Genomic DNA, 15,142 nt, shown 5'->3' with positions numbered 1-15,142 from the left:
CCTGATCTTCTGACTCAGATGTGGCATATTTCTGCAAAGTTGGGAAATGCTGATTAATGCTGTCTCTTTTTAATAAATGTGCTATTTTATCATATTGCCTTGGTGTTGGTTATTGATTCCAGCATTTGAGTTGCAGACGAACTCTCTGAGGTTAAACTTTAATGAATAAATACCGCCTTTGGCTGAGTGTTAGTGGAGACCTGAGTACTTTAAAGCCGTCTCATCGATCCAACCACGATCCCTGACAGGTTGACAGAGAAGTCGAAGTGTAACTTCGTTAGAGAACATGTCAGCTCTATTTGTTCAGGTGTCTTTATCCCCCCCTCCGTCAGCTTCTCCCAGCAACTGTAAAAGTGCAAATAAATGGCACATATCTGAAATAAGTAACACAGCTGAACAAACTGGACTAAATAAAGACACTCACTTGATTGTAGATGCACCTACAATCGGTGCTTGGATCAAGGCTACGGCACAATGTAGGTCAATGGAGAAAATAACTTATACATTAAAAAATAAACTTGGGATGTACGAAGAAATCTGGAAACCATTTGATCAATTTATTAAAAAAGGAGACATAGGGGTGCTTGTACGGGAGGACAATGCAGGGCAGCAGAGCCGCCGCAAGGGGTGTGCGAACCGTGCGACCGCACGGGGCCTCGCGCCCCAAGGGGCCTCGCGCTATGGGCCGTTTTTGAAAAAAAAAAAAAAATTGTTTTCGTTTTTTCCCTTATAAATATCAACAGTCACATTCTTTTTTTTTTTTTTTGTAATTTACTGTTTATTCAGTTTTTTTCACAAATACATAAAAACAAAGACAAACACTGAACAACCACAAGTGAACAGGGAGGACTACAGACAGATACTGACTAGCAAAGCTATACACTGTACCGTGTATAAAAGTGAGTATAACTATACACATGTTGTACACCACTGAATGTTAAACTATAAAGAAAACAGAAAAGCAGAAACAGAAAAAAAAAAAAAAAAAAGTATGCACACTGGCTTACTGTAGGATGTCCAAATAAGCCCCCCAAATTTTCACATAGACATCCTCCTTGTTTATCATTCTATAGCACAACCTCTCATAAGAGGCAATCTTGGACATCTCATTAAACCATTCCATCATGGATACAGGTACTTGTGTTTTCCAATGGCGCAGTATTATCCTACATCCAGTCATTAGAGCTGTTCGACACCATGAAGATTGGTGGGCATTTAGCCGGCTTCCCTGTGGTACCACACCCAAGAGACAGAGTAGAGGTTGGCGTACCAGAGCAGTGGTCAGCAAATTGTTGATAAAAGACACTATCTCAGACCATAAGGAATCTATCATGGGGCATGAGTATAACATATGTAAAAAAGTGCCACACTCAGTGTTGCATCTCCAACACACATCTGAGTCTCTAAGCCCTAACCTTGCCATTTTCGATGGGGTCCAATAAATCCTATTGATAATTTTATAGCGCATCAACCGTGTCTGCATTTCCCTTGAAACTTTGCACCATGACTTTATTACTTCTTCCCACGTTTGATCTGATATAGTTTCTCCCAAGTACCTCTCCCAGCATCTTTTTAAGCCCTGGTAGCCCGGAGGTTGGGATTTCCGTAAAATACAGTAAAAGCCTGATGCTTTAATTGGGAAAACCTTTTCCTGTTCCACTCTGGTTTGTAATTCAGTAGTTGGTGCAAGTGGTGACATTTTAAGACGTGACAGAATACAGCTCCTTAACTGTAAATATTTCCAAAAATCCTTATGTTGGAGACCATACTTTGCTCTTAGCTGTTCAAAGGAAAAGAGATTGCCTCCCTCAAATAGGTCTCCAATGTAGACAATGCCTAGCTTGACCCAGTCAGGCCATGAAAATGTCTTTTTACCTATCTTGAGGTATTTATTATGCCATAGGGAAGTTTGATAAGTAAAATTTGTTTGTAAGCTAAGGAGTTTGTGGGAAACTTGCCAAGTCTCGTGAGAAAATGCCAGTACCGGGTTATCATGAGGAATCTTACCACTAGTTTGAGTGAAAACGGCCTGTGCCGGGTATGGATAGGTAAGGGTCCCTTCAATAGACACCCAAGATGGAGCTATATCTGTAGGGATGTATATCTTGGATAACTGTTTAAGACAAAATGCATAGTGATACCAGGCTATGTGAGGCAGACCAAGGCCTCCATCTTCTGGAGCCGCATAGAGTTTTGTTTGATTTACATATGGTTTTTTGCCTGCCCACAGAAAACCATAAACCGCTTTATTATATTTTATTAGTGTAGTACGTGGGAGATTTAGTGGTAGCATATTATTTATGTAATTAATTTTGGGAACAATTATCATCTTCAAAATATTTATCTTACCCAGAAGTGATAAGCCTAATTTAGTCCAGTTTTGGAGTATAAGTTCTATTTTCTGAATCAGGGGGAGGAGGTTGACGTCCATAATATCATTTAATTGTGGGGTGATTTTTATGCCCAAATATGTGAGACCTGAAGGCTGCCATGTAAACTGCCAACCCGTTCTGACAGCAGGGGGACAGACCTTAGATAGGGGCATGGCTTCAGACTTCGACCAGTTGATTTTGTATCCAGACACCAGTGAAAAAGAGTCGATCAAGGTGAGAATATGAGACACTGTGGTTGATGGACGTCTGCACAGTAGCAAAATATCATCTGCATATAAAAGCAATTTGTGCTCTTCACCCCCAGTCTTAATACCAACTATATTGTTATTTTGCCTAATGGCAATAGCCAGCGGTTCCAGGGCCAGGGCAAATAACAGGGGGGATAGGGGACATCCCTGCCTTGTCCCTCTATGAAGCTGAAATGCAGTAGACTGTCTGCCATTTGTCACGACCGATGCCTTGGGGTTGTGATAAAGTAACCTAACCCAGTTAATGAAAGAATTTCCCAGTCCAAATTTCTCCAGCGCCTGAAACAGGTATGGAAACTCCACCCTGTCGAACGCTTTCTCCGCGTCCAATGAGAGCGCTACAGTTACATCTGGTTCCCTCCCAGCTTGCCACATCAGATGAAGAAGCCTGCGGAGATTATCAGATGATGTCCTATTCTTAATAAAACCTACTTGATCAGGATGGATAAGTTTAGGCAATAACCCTTCTAATCTAGTAGCTAAAATTTTTGCGAGTAACTTAGCATCAACATTTATTAATGACACTGGGCGATAATTGCCACAAAGTTTTGGATCCCTATCCTTTTTGTGAATTAGAGTTATTATAGCTGTCTGCATGCTATCAGGGAGACACCCTCTCAATAGGGCATTATTATAAAACTATCAATAGTCTTGGGGCCAGCATATCTGAAAAGGCCTTATAAAATTCTGCCTGAAGTCCATCTTCCCCTGGAGATTTTCCACTCTGTAGTTTCTGAATAGCCCCTTTAATTTCCTCTAATGTAATATCAGCCCCCATTTGTTCTTGGTCATCCTGTGATAAAGTTGGGCAATTCACTGTAGATAGAAAAGTGTTAATATCTTGAGGAGCAGGTTCATCTGATTTATAAAGATTTTGATAAAATGTGACAAATAAGTTGTTGATGTCTATATTATCCGTTTTCAGTTCCCCCCTGTCATTCTGTATTCCTGTTATAAGTGATTGTGTATATTGTTGCTTCGCCCTCTGTGCAAGAAACCGTCCTGTCCTTTCCCCTTGTTCATAATACTTCTGTTTACTTCTAAATAAGGAATATTGCACTTTTTTCTGTAGTATAGAATTATATTCTAGCTTTAATTTACTCAGTTCATGAAGTGAAGAGTGGTCAGAGTATATTACGTGTCTATTTTCCATTTTTTGAATGTCTCCTTCCAATTCCTGAAAACGATCGGCCGCTTTCCTTTTTAGAAATGAACAAATTCCAATGAGCCGGCCTCTAATGACAGCCTTAAAGGCATCCCACTCCACAGCTGGGTCTGATGCTGTGCCTTCATTGGTCCGCCAGTAATACATTATCTCCTCTTCAATAGATCGTACTAAGTCTTCGTCTCTGAGCATGGATGTATTAAATCTCCACCTACTGGGACGTTTTTTATTTGCTTGGCCTATGCATAGCGCCATCCCTACTGGAGCATGGTCTGATATTAAAATTGTGCCTATTGTTGTTTGTGCTGTAATAGAGATTAGTGATTTCGAAATTAGAAAATAATCTATTCTGGAATAAGAGTTGTGTGGGTGGGAGTAAAAAGTAAACTGTTTATCTGAAGGATGAAAAAATCTCCACACGTCCTCCAAATCCAGCTCTTCCATCAATGTATTAATTTCTTTCCTTGCCTGTGAAGGTCGTTTTATACCCCCTGTGTATGTTTTATCCATGATGGGCACCCTTACACTGTTAAAGTCCCCACCTAAGATTATATATGGATTTCCAAGGCCTGTTATTACATTGCTTACCCTCACAAAAAACCCTGGCGCTTCCATTGTTGGTGCATATACATTCATAAGCGTATACTTAATGCCGAGCAGCTCGGCCTCTATTGCTATCCACCTGCCCTCTTCATCTGCTTGTTGTCTGAGTATTTTAATATTAAAGTTCTTCCGGATCAAGATGGCTACTCCCCTCTGGCTGGAGGAACCCGCACTGTAAAGGACTTTCCCAACCCAGTCTTTTTGCAATAATAATGAATCTTCTTTCTCTAGGTGTGTCTCCTGCAGGAAAGCTAAATCTGGATTTTTCTGTCTCAGATACCACAAAATTTTCCTCCTTTTTAAAGCTGAGTTTGCACCCTTAACATTCAACGATATTAGCTTAAACAATTCACCCATTAAATATAACTATGCCTATAATAGGGTAAGTGCTAGCCAAAAAAGTTTTGAAAAATATAATAACTCCCTGTCCTGTTAGTCTACTCCCTTGTGGAAAAAAGAAACATAAACAAAACAAAACACACTTATGAAAATACGTTGTACACAAATACAAAACTGTCAGGAGGCCACAAAGAACATTAGGCTCTCCTGCACTACTAAACCTGCTATAGTGCATCCGCATGATGGTGTCACCGGCCTGTCCCGGCTCCTCACACCCAGTCCCCTCCCCTTAGGTATCTATAACCAGTAACAATAGCCAACAATAATATGATGCCACTTGAAGTAGCCTGCCTTTGTAAAAGTCAACCAACCAAAGCAATACAATTTTTGATGTCAGTCAATCTTGATAAATGAGTTAAATAAGGTTAATTAAAAGTAAATAATGAATTTTTCTTTTTTTCCCCTTCCCTCCTCTTGGTAAAAAAGGAAAAAAAGAAAGAAGAAAAAACTAAAAAAATATTCCCAAACTTTGAGAAAGACTGACTGACCATAATAAACCTGCTCATCACACTGCGTGGGCGGAGTCCTGCGCTGCGAGGAAGGCAGTCACTGCGCCCGGTGACGTGAAGGAATGCCGCTGGTTATTTATAGAGCACTTCAGCGTGGCTGGATACTGCATGAAGTAGCGAATCCCGCATCCTCTAAATTGCTTTTTCACATCATCAAATTTCTTGCGCTGTTGCAGCACCTCTTGAGAAAGATCCTGGAAGAAGGACAACTTCTTGTCCTCCCACTTGACCGTTCCTTTTTCGCGGGCCGCTGCGAGGACCGCTTCCCTCGCGCTGAATCTCAGGAAGCGGATCAGAACGTGGCGAGCGCGGGCGTCCCCAGTCTGCCCGACGCGGTGCGCTCGTTCAATTTCAAATCCAGCATTTACATCCAGCCCCAGCTGCTCCTCCAGTAAACCAAGCACGAAACATCTCAGGTCTTCACCCTCTGCCTTTTCAGGAATGCCCATCACACGCACGTTGTTCCGTCTGCTGTAGTCTTCTAAGTATGTGACTTTATCCTGAAGTGCTTTAAGGCTCGATAAAGCAGAGTCCATGCCGGACTCTCGGCTGTTGTTAGCATCTTCCAGATCTGAAATTCTGGTTTCAGCCTCCGACATCCTTGAACCCAGCGACTCATCTGTATTTTGCAGCTTTTCCATACCCGTTTTCATACTGCTGACATCTGCCGCTATGCCTTTCAACAGACCTGTGATGCTGGCGAGCTCAGCCTTAGTATCATCAGGTGTTGCTTCGTCTTCCTCCATCTTACTTCCAGACGTCGCGTTCTTTTTCTGTTGCTTTGCCGTGCGAGTAGGGTTGTTTTTTTGGTCGGTTGGCATATTTTTTCACGTTGTTGATTAATATATCGAAAGGGTCCCGTTTACTGGAATTTTAAAACATATCTCGGTGTATTATAGGGGAAAGTAAGGTCCAGCTGAGTGGAGCTCAAAACTATGCAGCCATGCTGGTGTCGTGCCTCCCCGGAAGTCCCAACAGTCACATTCTATTACAGACCTAAATGTGTACTAGTCTGTGCATATCAATAAAATATATGTGCAATGATGCGCGTGTCTGTTGTTCAATACAACTGATCAGACCAAGCGCAGACACAAGCTGCTCTGATCCAGACGGTGGAGTTGGAACAAACTGTCACACAATGTCGAGAGAACGAGACAGAATCAGGAAATTTCCATCAGGGGATGAAAAAAGAAAAAAAACTAAAGAAAATGGAAGAGTTTAATGCCTCTCTGAAAGGCTTGTTTGATAAATTTGTTAGAAAAATCACCAATCCGACCGGGTCTCAAGCAGCCATGGGGCCCCCCGTCGAGGCAAGTCAAATGATGATGAGGCAGGGGAAGGTATCCAGTATTTTGCTAATTGGAGAGTTAAAATTGCGCATATAGACACCCGATCCGACCCAAAAAACCCCCAAATTCTGCGCGCGTGAGCGTAGCGAGCGCGCGAGGGCCCCCCCAAGCCATTTCGCACAGGGCCTCGCAAATCTCCCAGGCGGCTCTGCAGGGCAGGATACCTAAAATTCAGAGTAGTGGTGAACCTCGGAAGGAATTTGGAGGACGACAGGAAAAGGGTAATTTTTGGTTATTTGTTTAGTTTATGTATGTCTTTAATTTCCTAGAGGTACCATTGGACTGTATTGTTATTTGGTACTGTTATTATGTACTAATTTTGGATCGTATAACAAGAAATATTTAAAGACAGAAGGGATGTGGGATGGGATTGGGGGGGGGGTTAAAACTGTTAAGTCAGAAATAGATGTGAATTGTCCTTTATTATAATCTGTGTGTAAATGAAAAAACAAAGATATTGTTAAAAAATAAAAATAAAGCCACTCACTGGTCACAGGCCTCCGTCGAGGTGAGCTTTAATAAACAAAGAATGACACTAAACTTTCAGTATTTACACATTTATATATATATATATTTACAAGTATAGCATGAAAAACATTTATAAGTTAATAGATTTGACAAAGTGCATCAATTCCTGGCGAGGCTACGTCCACGCTGGTGTGGTTTCAATTTAACAACGATAACATGTTTGCACCGTGAGCACGGCTCCATGAATTACTGCAGACTGGTTTTATAAAGCTGGATCAGATGATCAGCATCATCTCTAAACGTAGGTCATGGACATGGGGACCCAGAAGAGCAAATGATGTCCTGTTTTCTAAATGCTTCTGGTCTTGGACCAGATTATAAGCAACTGCTGCATTCGCCACCATGAACAGGGTCAACTATCCCGGCCCGCCAAAGACCCACACCATTCACTCGCTGGACTTCCCACACTACTGACGCCATCCAGACGACGAGTGTTGGGACGGCTAACGAAGGTTTCATGTTGCAGAATGAGACGGCACCAGTCTGGACGTAGCCTAAGTTTGTCTTTTCTGTCAGGGGGAGGGGCAGGTTGGGGGTTGGGGGTTGAAAAGTCTCCGTTCATCTGTAGTAGAGAACCATGAAGGGTGTGTGGGAGAGCTGGACGCCGCCAGCGCCACACGGAACCCCCCATCCCCCCCGACTGCAGCCCAGGACCAGGCCCAGGTCCAGGGCCGGCAGGGGCCCGGCCGGCCCCTCCATGTCCCCGACGACCCCCACCGAGGGCTTTTGACCCGGCTCCTCCTCGCCGGAGAAGAGCGTGGCCCACCGGAGGTCGACGAGGCTGTGACCTCGCCCAGCGCCGCCCGACACCGCCTGCAGACTCTGGAACAGGAACAGCAGGTCCACTTTCAGCTCCACCGTGTCCCCCAGAGAGCCCAGACTGTACCTGGAGGAGGAGAGGGAAGTCTGGGTTACACACTGGACTCCAGTTGTAAAATAAAATCAGGGGGGATGGTGGATTTTATCATATGGGGACAGATAATTTGTGCTGATTACAAATAATATAATATATTACAAATAATAGCACTGACCAAAACACCTGCAGAAATACTGCAGGAATGACATAGCAGCAGTTAAATGCAGCCTTCTGTAAGCTTTAAATATCCACTGGACTTACATCAAATACATCAAAACACAACAATAAAAAACAGTTTTCTGAACTTATCAATATGACTCTGTCCTTCACAGGATAAGTAAAATGGATCACTGCAAAAACTCAAAATCTTAACAAGAATATTTGTCTTATTTCTAGTTAAAATGTCTCATTTTAGTAAAAAAATCTCATTACACTTAAAACAAGACTCATCACTGGAAAAAAACAACAATTTTCACCTGTTTCAAGTGGATTTTCACTTGAAATAAGTAGAAAAATCTGCCAGTGGAACAAGATTTTTTTTGCTTGTAATAAGAAGATAAATCTTGTCCCACTGGCAGATTTTCCTACTTATTTCAAGTGAAAATTTACCTGAAACAGGTGAAAATTGTCAAATAAGTTATTTTTCTGGTGATGACTCTAAATGTTGAAATAGCAGTAAAACCACATTCATTGATGAAATGACATAAGGGATGGAAAGGCAGTTTTACAGGGGGGATGATTTTTACCGTTTTTATTTCAGGGGGGGGATGCCATCCCCCCTCATCTCGAGTAGTGGATGCAAGCTACAAAGAATAGTGAATCTAGCATAAAAAATACCGTAATAGGAAAGACACATATAAATTTAAATGGTATTTATAAGGAAGTGATTGGGAAAAAAGCTGCTAGGATAGTAAATGATCCTACTCACCCACTCTGCAGCTTTAGAGTTTAAATGACTTCCCTCAGGTAGACGGTACATTTACCAAAGACTAACCGTAACATATTTAACCCTTGTGCTGTCTTCAGGTCAAGGAAGGAGGAAGGGAAGAAGGAAGGAAGGAAGGAAGGAAGGAAGGAAGGAAGGAAGGAAGGAAGGAAGGAAGGAAGGAAGGAAGGAAGGAAGGAAGGAAGGAAGGAAGGAAGGAAGGAAGGAAGGAAGGAAGGAAGGAAGGAAGGAAGGAAGGAAGAAAGAAAGAAAGAAGGGAGAAAAGAGGTAGGGAAGAAGGAAGGAGAGAGCAGGAAGAAAGAAGGAAGGAAGGAAGGAAGGAAGGAAGGAAGGAAGGAAGGAAGGAAGGAAGGAAGGAAGGAAGGAAGGAAGGAAGGAAGGGGGAAAAAAGGAAGGAAGGAAGGAAGGAAGGAAGGAAGGAAGGAAGGAAGGAAGGAAGGAAGGAAGGAAGGAAGGAAGGAAGGAAGGAAGGAAGGAAGGAAGGAAGGAAGGAAGGAAGGAAGGAAGGAAGGAAGGAAAGAAGGAAGGAAGGAAGGAAAGAAGGGAGGAAGGGAGAAAAGAGTAAGGGAGAAGGAAGGAGAGAGCAGGAGGAAGTAAAGAAGGAACAGGAGAATTAGGTCATTTTGACCCAAAAACAGTACAAGGGTTAAAAACTCATTCATTCCCAACACCATTAAGGCTCTGACTGAATGAGGGCACGTCTCGGTAGACTTGTCTTTTACGTACATGCCCTTGTTTTTCCTCCTTTTTTGCCACTAAGATGTTTTGCGTGTAAATGTAAGTGTTTGTTGCTGTGTCATGTTACTGTTGTTATTGTATTATGAGACAAAAGACACATCTCCACTTGTGGACAATAAACTAACTAACTAGCTGTGTAAGTGCGAGCAGAAACCTTACCTCGTAGGGAGATTGTGCTTGGACATGAACGGGATCACAGGGAGGAAGTCCAGATGGCCCGGGTTGGAGAGTTGAAGGTGAAGCTCGGCTCTCATGACGGCCAACGATAAAATCTCCCTGGTGAGGACGAACTCCACGTCTGCATCTGGTGAGGATTTAATAAAAAAGAGAGAGTAAGCTCAGCTCCCTGCTTCAGTCACGACTACCAATTAGGGCTGGGGATCGATTCAAATGTCAAGATTTGATTCGATTCGATTTGATTCCGATATTGATTTGGGTTAGTGTTATTAAAACAGTTTTTTGAGCTGTTGCATGAATTATATGACTGTAGTTATGCAAAATATTACTACTAGTATTGTATTGAGATTAAACAGAAAGTATTGCAGCTAATGATGCTGTAAGGACCAATCAGCTCCCAGAATGCTGATAGAACTGCTTTCAGAAACATCATGTGGGTCAGAATTATCAAACAGATCCAGGGAGGAAACAGAGACGGATGAAATCGGTTTTATTTTTTCCCACATTCGGTTTTTATTTGTTCCATTTTCGGTCTATTTTGGTTTTTAATTTTTGAGCATTTGGTTTTTAGCATTTTTTGCAAATGTAACCCCAAGACAGTATATAAAGTAATGAAATATAGACAATTTAGGCAATTATAACCTAACACTTTAATGTTTTCATACCTTTAAACATATTCAAAGGCAAAAACATGGCACCAGTTATTCTCGTGTCCAACAAAACATTCCTTTTTGAATTGATTTTTAGGAATTAATATGAGAATCGATTTAGAATTGGGAAATCGATTTTTTCAACACAGGCCTACTCCCAATGAATCCCAGAGAACAGAACAGGATCTCCGGCGCAGAGGCCACGCTTTATCCTACAATTCCAGATAATCTGTCAGCAGGACACCTCAGCGGTTCCTGGAGGGGACACTGACCGGGCTGAGACTCATTTGTATGCAGATTACGGCCCTCGAAAACAACTGCATGGATCAAGAAGCCATCAACATCCTCCACTCACTTCTCAGGCCTTTACTGGAGTGCAGCTCGTGTCATGTGCTCCTACATGTCACCTCTGAGCTTAAAAGTGGCTCCAGCTTTGCAATACAGCCAAAGAAAGCAGCCAAGTAAATGTCAATTATTTTCTCTGTGGTTTATTTTAATCATGTAAAATAAAAGAATCCGCTGGGGAGTGGTAGCTTAGTGGCTACAGAGGTGGGCTTGGTTCAAGCCCCGGAACGGCAGCCAAGATGAACCACCATGAGCCCCTGAGCAAGGCCTTAACCCTCATTACTCCATAGTGTGTGTGTCTCAGATGTAAGTAGTAGTAATATAATCAATAACTTTGTTATTGATAACTTTGTTATTAATTCTGCACCTCTATTGAGCTATCCTGATGTTTTCCTCAGCATTTTCCCTCATAGAGGGTTTCATTGTGGTGGTGAGGAGAAAAGTTTAACTTGTAAGACCAAAATGTCCCATGAGCAGTTTAGTGTTTATTTGCATAGCACAATTCAACACAAGGTAATTGAAAGTGCTTTACATCATCATTAAAAGCGGCAAGACACAATTAAAACATAAATAACAAATAAAATGATAAGAAAAGAGGTAGTGCAGCTAAAAGAAGAAACCGAACGCCACAGAAAGTGGTTCCTTCCAGCTGCCATCAAGCTCTATAATGTGCAATAACTGTCCTATGTGCAATACTCCAGCACTTTATTAGTTAGCACTTTAGCACCCCAGCATTTTAATTTTAAATCTAATTTTAATTTAAATTTTAAGTGATCTGTTTTTTATCTTGGTTGCTGTTAATTAAGTGTGTTGAATGCATACGTATGAAAAATGCACTGATGCTGCTGCTGCTGTAACACCTTAATTTCCTGCAAAGGATTTATAAAGTATCTAATCTTAACAGCTTTATTCAAAAATATATATTTTATATGAATATGAAAAATATTTAATGTCCCCGAAGGGCAATTTGGTTTGCAACCACAGGACAACATGCATATATATCCCACTTCAAACACACAATACAATAAATAAATAAATATAATAAAAACAGTCATCACATCACATTGTTCCCCCTATAGGCTGTTTAAAAACTTTACCGCAGATGGGATAAATGACCTGAGGTACTTGTTTGTTTTGGCCCTACAGGGAAAAGTGTACCTTCTCTTGGAAGGGAGAAGCTGAAACTCAGCATGAAGAGGATGGTGAGGGTTCGCCAGAATGGCCTTTGCCCTCCGAGTGGCTCTGGCTTGATAAATGTGATCCAGATCATTCAAGCTAATGCAAATTGTTTTCTGGCAGAGTTTGACCACATTCCTCAGCTTGTTTTTATTTTAAACCATTCAGGGCTCATTTTGCTCTCTGGGGGGCTGGCAACATTGTCTGATCCAAATGTTTATTATAATAATAATAAAGGTAAAAGTGAGCCTACCTCCTCTCAGGCGGCCCTGGATCCCCTTGACGCTCCTGCAGCTCAGGCCCTGCTGACAGCAGCGGTAAACCCGGCGGATGAAGCTGAACAGAGACTTCCCGGGGAAAACCAGGCCCCTGGAGACGCTGGCCGGAGAAAAGGGCCGCACTCGGAGCTGCAGCCAAGTGTGGTGGTCCCGGTCCGCGTCCTGGGGCTGGTTCTCCAGCAGCTGGTCCTCCAGCCCCCGGCTCTCCAGCCACGGCGCGGCCAGCGCGGCGCAGCGCTCCCGGTGCTCCCGGTGCTCCCGGTGCGCCTCCGCGCGTAAAAGCGCTCCGTCTCCAACTTTCTCCAAATGTGACTGAAATCCCATCGAGTCCCTCGAGCGAGCGAGCAGTCCAGCCTCACTTGTCATCATCATCTGCAGGGAGATCAAAAACGAAGCCATCCAAACGCAGATAGAGACGGCCATGGCAGAAGATCCTAAAATCCTCAGAAGCGCGTCCTTGAATCCAAAACTTTGGAGCTGCGCGACTTTGGTCTCCGGTGTTATATAGGCTACCCCACTGACAATGAGGCCAAGTTATCACTTGTAGTTGGAGTCCCGGCCCTCCTCGCAGTCCCTGCCCCTCTTTTGTCCCAGCCCTTTACCTCTCATTGAACCCCCGCAGGTTTCTTTTAATGCGTGCGCATAATGAGGCGCCCCGATGCGCGCCCGCCGCGGCCATTCACATTCAGACACTTGGCTAATGGCTCTAATCACACTTCATATTTGTATCATGAGAACAGTTATTCACAGCACGTACAGGGAATTAAAAAAAGCTGTTAAAAAATAAATAAAAAGGCTAACACGGAACATAATAAAAGGTCCATGTAGGCCTATTCGCGCTTTGAGCCCCTGTTCTGCCAATTTCTGCTGCTTTGCCAAAAAAATGCTACAATTTTACTGTGTTTTACTCCCTAAACCACTTCCTTTTCCCCCCAAGTGGTCCTTGTTTCTTGCCATTGTAAATAAGAATGTGTTATTAATGACCTGCCTGGTTAAATAAAGGCCAATGATTAAATTAATATCAAATAAAGCGATATAATTGTTTTTTTTTTCTCTTTATCTCATAATGTCCACAAAGTGTAATGCAATTCATGTCATGAGTAATGTATTTTGAAGGATCAAATACTCAATATCCCATATTATCCATTTTACATCGTGCAAGAAATCATGGACGTGCCAATCAAACTTTGAAAATCCACTGTGCGCATGTGCAGAACCACATAGTAGCATTTCTCGGCAGGTAGCAAGGATTGGCAGAACACCATGAGCCAGACCAGATATCAGCACCACTCAAAGTGACAAAACCTGCTTATAATTTTTGAAAATATCCATGTCTATAGATGATAATTTGGTATGATAAAATAACCCTTCCTGAGTGGCAGCTGGATCATCCTGTATTTGCAGATAAAGACCAGTTTGTGACATTAGTGGCTGTTATAGTTTCATAGGAGCCTAATGATGCTCTTCTAGTTTAAGGCTCACAATGACCGGTAACAAGGATATAGTATGGGTATATTATACATTTCCTGAATCCTTATGGTTCTGTGAGTATTCCAGTTTTTGTATTTTGTGTCTCTGTTGTTCCTAGATGACACAGTGATAAAAGATAGTATATCATTTAGGCGAAAATTGTGTAAAAATGTGTGTTGTTTATAGTTTAAAGAGCTGCAGTGACCTCTATGTTGGTCAGAAAGATTCACATCTTAGCTTGAATTAATGCTTAAAATGCCCCCTTTAAAATGATACCAAAGACAATATAGTGAAACATTGACAGATTTCCTGTACATGAGTCTAAACCAGGATATGCACCAGCATCTAAAATGTAATTTTCTGAAGGGGGTGGGTAACTTCATAAGCTGATAACTATGATCCAGCTGCCACTCAGGAAGGTTTTCATACCAGAATATCATCTATAGACATGGATCTTTTCAAAAATCATAAGTTTTGTCACCTTGATTGGTACTGACCAGTGAAATTTTGGGCTCTGACCCGTGGACTATAATGGAAACACAACACAACACACTCACAGAAGACTGCACACTTCATGGCCAGAGACTCATTTAATTTCAACAAGTAAAAGACCACAGTATCTTACACTTACCAGCAAACGTTCAGCTTTTAAGGGAAAAAAATACATCCCAGACAGATAGTTTTAATTTTATGAACACTGACTTCAACTTTTCAGACAAATACAGTAGCAGGGAGAGAAAAACAACTTAATTCTGTACATTTGGTCCAAATGTTTAATATTCTTTCTGCTGAAATTGCCACACTGGAAAAAAAAAAAACAAAAAAAAAAAAACATGACATTTGTGAGGAAAATGCAGAAAGTTTGCAGCATAAGTTTCAGGTAACAGTGACAGCTCTGTACAGAAGTTACAGTCAATAAATGAAACTGACTTAATCTCATCAAATGTAAACATCTTTAATGTTTAAGCTATTCAACCATTAGAAATGTATAATTATATAAATTATTAATTCAAAGTTTTAGAATGTAAATAAGTGAAATAAAGGTTTTATAGCACAATATGTTTCATATAATCTATCGTGGGGGGAAAGGCACAAAAAGGAGGAATCTTTCACTCGAATCAAAGCATTTTGTCCACGACCTGTGCTGGAGTTTGTTTCCATGGTTACTTACAGGCCCCTTCTTCAAACCCGGCTCCTCCTGGTCCGTATACTTCGCGGCCATCCGTTTTTTGTTTTGAAATGACAAAATAAAAATAGAGAAATAATACAAAATAATCCGTTTCCCGTTTTTTTGTTTTGATAATAAAAAAAC

Source organism: Cololabis saira, chromosome 9 (assembly GCF_033807715.1).
Source record: "Cololabis saira isolate AMF1-May2022 chromosome 9, fColSai1.1, whole genome shotgun sequence".
In the NCBI taxonomy this organism is placed as follows: domain Eukaryota; kingdom Metazoa; phylum Chordata; class Actinopteri; order Beloniformes; family Belonidae; genus Cololabis; species Cololabis saira.
Note: the sequence above shows the minus strand (reverse complement) of the source record.